We start from the raw sequence: 6,661 nt of genomic DNA, 5'->3' as shown, positions 1-6,661 counted from the left end.
GAAAAAAGCCACACACCACTCCCGGGAGGGCTCGAAACTCCAACCTATCGATTAACAGCCGAGCGCGCTAGCCAATCGCGCCACGGAGACAGTCCTGCTCCACTCTCACCACCATCACAACATATCTTCAAAGCTATTAGCGCAAAAAAAGCAAAAGCGCCGCACCACCACCGGGTGGGCTCGAAACTCCAACCTTTCGGTTAACAGCCGATCGCGCTAGCCAATTGCGCCACAAAGACAGTCCTGCTCCACTTTCACCACCATTAGAACGTATCTTCAAAACTATCAGCCCAAAGAAAAAAAAGAGCCACACCCCCAACGGGTGGGCTCGAAACTCTAACCTTTCGGTTAAAAGCCGATCACGCAAGCCAATTGCGCCATGGAGACAGTCCTGCTCCACACACACCACCATCTGAACATATCTTCAAAGCTATCAGCCCAAAGAAAAAAAAGCGCCGCACCACCACCGGGTGGGCTCGAAACTCCAACCTTTCGGTTAACAGCCAATCGCGCTAGCCAATTGCGCCAAGCAGACAGTCCTGCTCCACCTCTCACCACCATCAGAACATATCTTCAAAGCTATCAGCCCAAAGAATGAAAAGCAACACACCACTCCCGGGAGGGCTCAAACCTCCAACCTTTCAGTTAACAGCCGATCGCGCTAGCCAATTGCGCCACGGAGACAGCCCTGCTCCACTCTCACCACTATCAGAACATATCTTCAAAGCTATCGGCCCAAAGAAAAAAAAAGCGCCGCACCACCACCGGGTGGGCTCGAACCTTTAACTTTTCGGTTAACAGCCGATCGCGCTAGCCAATTGCGCCACGGAGACAGTCGTGCTCCACTCTCACCACCATCACAACATATCTTGAAAGCTATCAGCCTAAAGAAAAAAAAGCGCCGCACCACAACCGGGTGGACTCGAACCTCCAACATATCGGTTAACAGCTGATCGCGCTAGCCAATCGCGCCACGAAGACAGTCGTGTTCCACTCTCATCACCATCAGAACATATCTTAAAAGCTATCAGCCTAAAGAAAAAAAGCGCCGCACCACCACCGGGTCGGCTCGAAACTCCAACCTTTCGGTTAACAGCCGATCGCGCTAGCCAATTGCGCCAAGGAGACAGTCCTGCTCCACTCTCACCACCATCAGAACATAATTCCAAAGCTATCAGCCCAAAGAAAAAAAGCGCCGCACCACCACCGCGTGGGCTCGAAACTCCAACTTTTCGGTTAACAGCCGATCGCGCTAGCCAATTGCACCACGGAGACAGTCCTGCTCCACTCTCACCACCATCAGAACATATCTTCAAAGCTATCAGCCCAAAGAAAAAAAATCGCCGCACCACCACTGGGTGGGCTCGAACCTTCAACTTTTCGGTTAACAGCCGATCGCGCTAGCCAATTGCGCCACGGAGACAGTCATGCTCCACTCTCACCACCATCACAAGATATCTTCAAAGCTATTAGCGCAAAGAAAAAAAAGCGCCGCACCACCACCGGGTGGGCTCAAACCTCCAACCTTTCGGTTAACAGCAAATCGCGCTAGCCAATTGCGCCACGGAGACAGTCCTGCTCCACTCTCACCACCATCAGAACATATCTCCAAAGCTATCAGCCCAAAGAAAAAAAAGCGCCGCACCACCACCGGGTGGGCTCGAACCTCCAACATTTCGGTTAAGAGCTGATCGCGCTAGCCAATCGCGCCACGAAGACAGTCGTGCTCCACTCTCACCACCATCAGAACATATCTTCAAAGCTATCAGCCCAAAGAATGAAAAGCAACACACCACTCTCGGGAAGGCTCAAACCTCCAACCTTTCAGTTAACAGCCGATCGCGCTAGCCAATTGCGCCACGGAGACAGCCCTGCTCAACTCTCACCACTATCAGAACATATCTTCAAAGCTATCAGCCCAAAGAAAAAAAAGCGCCGCACCACCACCGGGTGGGCTCGAACCTCCAACTTTTCGGTTAACAGCTGATCGCGCTAGCCAATCGCGCCACGAAGACAGTCGTGCTCCACTCTCATCACCATCAGAACATATCTTAAAAGCTATCAGCCTTAAGAAAAAAAAGCGCCGCACCACCACCGGTCGGACTCGAACCTCAAACCTTTCTGTTAACAGCCGATCGAGCTAGCCAATTGCGCCACGGAGACAGTCCTGCTCCACTTTCACCACCATTAGAACATATCTTCAAAGCTATCAGCCCAAAGAAAAAAAAAGCGCCGCACCCCCACCGGGTGGGCTCGAAACTCCAACCTTTCGGTTAACAGCCGATCACGCAAGCCAATTGCGCCACGGAGACAGTCCTGCTCCACACACACCACCATCAGAACATATCTTCAATGCTATCAGCCCAAAGAAAAAAAAGCGCCGCACCACCACCGGGTGGGCTCGAACCTCCAATTTTTTGGTTAACAGCCGATCGCTCTAGCCAATTGCGCCACGGAGACGGTCCTGCTCCACTCTCACCACCATCAGAACATAACTTCAAAGCTATCAGCCCAAAGAAATAAAAGCGCCGCACCACCACCGCGTGGGCTCGAACCTCCAACCTTTCGGTTAACAGCCGATCGCGCTAGCAAATTGCGCCACGGAGACAGTCGTGCTTCACTCTCACCACCATCAGAACATATCTTCAAAGCTATCAGCGCAAAGAAAAAAGCAACACACCACTCCCGGGAGGGCTCGAAACTCCAACCTATCGATTAACAGCCGAGCGCGCAAGCCAATTGCGCCACGGAGACAGTCCTGCTCCACTCTCACCCCCATCACAACATATATTCAAAGCTATTAGCGCAAAGAAAACAAAAGCGCCGCACCACCACCGGGTGGGCTCGAAACTCCAACCTTTTGGTTAACAGCCGATCACGCTAGCCAATTGCGCCACAAAGACAGTCGTGCTCTACTCTCACCACCATCAGAACATATCTTCAAAGCTATCAGATCAAAGAAAAAAAAGCGCCGCACCACCACCGGGTGGGCTCGAAACTCCAACCTTTCGGTTAACAGCCAATCGCGCTAGCCAATTGCGCCAAGCAGACAGTCCTGCTCCACTCTCACCACCATCAGAACATATCTTCAAAGCTATCAGCCCAAAGAAAAAAAATCGCCGCACCACCACTGGGTGGGCTCGAACCTTCAACTTTTCGGTTAACAGCCGATCGCGCTAGCCAATTGCGCCACGGAGACAGTCATGCTCCACTCTCACCACCGTCAGAACATTTCTTCAGAGCTATCAGCCCAAAGGGAAAAAAGCGCCGCACCACCACCGGGTGGGCTCGAACCTCCAACTTTTCGGTTAACAGCCGATCGCGCTAACCAATTGCGCCACGGAGACAGTCATTCTCCACTCTCACCACCATCAGAACATATCTTCAAAGCTATCAGCCCAAAGAATGAAAAGCAACACACCACTCCCGGGAGGGCTCGAACTTCCAACCTTTCAGTAAACAGCCGATCGCGCTAGCCAATTGCGCCACGGAGACAGTCGTGCTCCACTCTCACCACCAACAGAACATATCTTAAAAGCTATCAGCATAAAGAAAAAAAAGCGCCGCACTACCACCGGGTGGGCTCGAACCTCCAACATTTCGGTTAACAGCTGATCGCGGTAGCCAATCGCGCCACGAAGACAGTCGTGCTCCACTCTTACCACCATCAGAACATAACTTCAAAGCTATCAGCGCAAAGACAAAAGCAACACACCACTCCCGGGAGAGATCGAAACTCCAACCTATCGGTTAACAGCCGATTGCGCTAGCCAATTGCGCCACGGAGACAGTCCTGCTCCACTCTCACCACCATAAGAACATATCTTCAAAGCTATCAGCCCAAAGAAAAAAAAAGCGCTGCACCACCACCGGGTGGGCTCGAACCTCCAACCTTTCGGTTAACAGTCGATCGCTCTAGCCAATTGCGCCACGGAGACAGTCCTGTTCCACTCTCACCACCATCAGAACATATCTTCAAAGCTATCAGCCCAAAGAAAAAAAGCGCTGCACCACCACCTGGTGGGCTCGAACCTTCAATTTTTCGGTTAACAGCCAATCGCGCTAGCCAATTGCGCCACGGAGACAGTCGTGCTCCACTCTCACCACCGTCAGAACATTTGTTCAGAGCTATCAGCCCAAAGGAAAAAAAGCACCGCACCACCACCGGGTGGGCTCGAACCTCCAAATTTTCGGTTAACAGCCGATCGCGCTAACCAATTGCGCCACGGAGACAGTCCTGCTCCACTCTCACCACCATCAGAACATATCTTCAAAGCTATCAGCCCAAAGAATAAAAAGCAACACACCACTCCCGGGAGGGCTCGAACCTCAAACTTTTCAGTCAACAGCCGATCGCGCTAGCCAATTGCGCCACGGAGACAGCCCTGCTCCACTCTCACCACTATCAGAACATATCTTCAAAGCTATCGGCCCAAAGAAAAAAAAAGCGCCGCACCACCACCGGGTGGGCTCGAACCTTTAACTTTTCGGTTAACAGCCGATCGCGCTAGCCAATTGCGCCACGGAGACAGTCGTGCTCCACTCTCACCACCATCACAACATATCTTGAAAGCTATCAGCCTAAAGAAAAAAAAGCGCCGCACCACAACCGGGTGGACTCGAACCTCCAACATATCGGTTAACAGCTGATCGCGCTAGCCAATCGCGCCACGAAGACAGTCGTGTTCCACTCTCATCACCATCAGAACATATCTTAAAAGCTATCAGCCTAAAGAAAAAAAGCGCCGCACCACCACCGGGTCGGCTCGAAACTCCAACCTTTCGGTTAACAGCCGATCGCGCTAGCCAATTGCGCCAAGGAGACAGTCCTGCTCCACTCTCACCACCATCAGAACATAATTCCAAAGCTATCAGCCCAAAGAAAAAAAGCGCCGCACCACCACCGCGTGGGCTCGAAACTCCAACTTTTCGGTTAACAGCCGATCGCGCTAGCCAATTGCACCACGGAGACAGTCCTGCTCCACTCTCACCACCATCAGAACATATCTTCAAAGCTATCAGCCCAAAGAAAAAAAATCGCCGCACCACCACTGGGTGGGCTCGAACCTTCAACTTTTCGGTTAACAGCCGATCGCGCTAGCCAATTGCGCCACGGAGACAGTCATGCTCCACTCTCACCACCATCACAAGATATCTTCAAAGCTATTAGCGCAAAGAAAAAAAAGCGCCGCACCACCACCGGGTGGGCTCAAACCTCCAACCTTTCGGTTAACAGCAAATCGCGCTAGCCAATTGCGCCACGGAGACAGTCCTGCTCCACTCTCACCACCATCAGAACATATCTCCAAAGCTATCAGCCCAAAGAAAAAAAAGCGCCGCACCACCACCGGGTGGGCTCGAACCTCCAACATTTCGGTTAAGAGCTGATCGCGCTAGCCAATCGCGCCACGAAGACAGTCGTGCTCCACTCTCACCACCATCAGAACATATCTTCAAAGCTATCAGCCCAAAGAATGAAAAGCAACACACCACTCCCGGGAAGGCTCAAACCTCCAACCTTTCAGTTAACAGCCGATCGCGCTAGCCAATTGCGCCACGGAGACAGCCCTGCTCAACTCTCACCACTATCAGAACATATCTTCAAAGCTATCAGCCCAAAGAAAAAAAAGCGCCGCACCACCACCGGGTGGGCTCGAACCTCCAACTTTTCGGTTAACAGCTGATCGCGCTAGCCAATCGCGCCACGAAGACAGTCGTGCTCCACTCTCATCACCATCAGAACATATCTTAAAAGCTATCAGCCTTAAGAAAAAAAAGCGCCGCACCACCACCGGTCGGACTCGAACCTCAAACCTTTCTGTTAACAGCCGATCGAGCTAGCCAATTGCGCCACGGAGACAGTCCTGCTCCACTTTCACCACCATTAGAACATATCTTCAAAGCTATCAGCCCAAAGAAAAAAAAAGCGCCGCACCCCCACCGGGTGGGCTCGAAACTCCAACCTTTCGGTTAACAGCCGATCACGCAAGCCAATTGCGCCACGGAGACAGTCCTGCTCCACACACACCACCATCAGAACATATCTTCAAAGCTATCAGCCCAAAGAAAAAAAAGCGCCGCACCACCACCGGGTGGGCTCGAACCTCCAATTTTTTGGTTAACAGCCGATCGCTCTAGCCAATTGCGCCACGGAGACGGTCCTGCTCCACTCTCACCACCATCAGAACATAACTTCAAAGCTATCAGCCCAAAGAAATAAAAGCGCCGCACCACCACCGCGTGGGCTCGAACCTCCAACCTTTCGGTTAACAGCCGATCGCGCTAGCAAATTGCGCCACGGAGACAGTCGTGCTTCACTCTCACCACCATCAGAACATATCTTCAAAGCTATCAGCGCAAAGAAAAAAGCAACACACCACTCCCGGGAGGGCTCGAAACTCCAACCTATCGATTAACAGCCGAGCGCGCAAGCCAATTGCGCCACGGAGACAGTCCTGCTCCACTCTCACCCCCATCACAACATATATTCAAAGCTATTAGCGCAAAGAAAACAAAAGCGCCGCACCACCACCGGGTGGGCTCGAAACTCCAACCTTTTGGTTAACAGCCGATCACGCTAGCCAATTGCGCCACAAAGACAGTCGTGCTCTACTCTCACCACCATCAGAACATATCTTCAAAGCTATCAGATCAAAGAAAA

This window comes from Rhipicephalus microplus, unplaced genomic scaffold, assembly GCF_043290135.1.
Source record: "Rhipicephalus microplus isolate Deutch F79 unplaced genomic scaffold, USDA_Rmic scaffold_85, whole genome shotgun sequence".
In the NCBI taxonomy this organism is placed as follows: Eukaryota; Metazoa; Arthropoda; class Arachnida; order Ixodida; family Ixodidae; genus Rhipicephalus; species Rhipicephalus microplus.
This window is presented reverse-complemented; position numbering follows the sequence as displayed.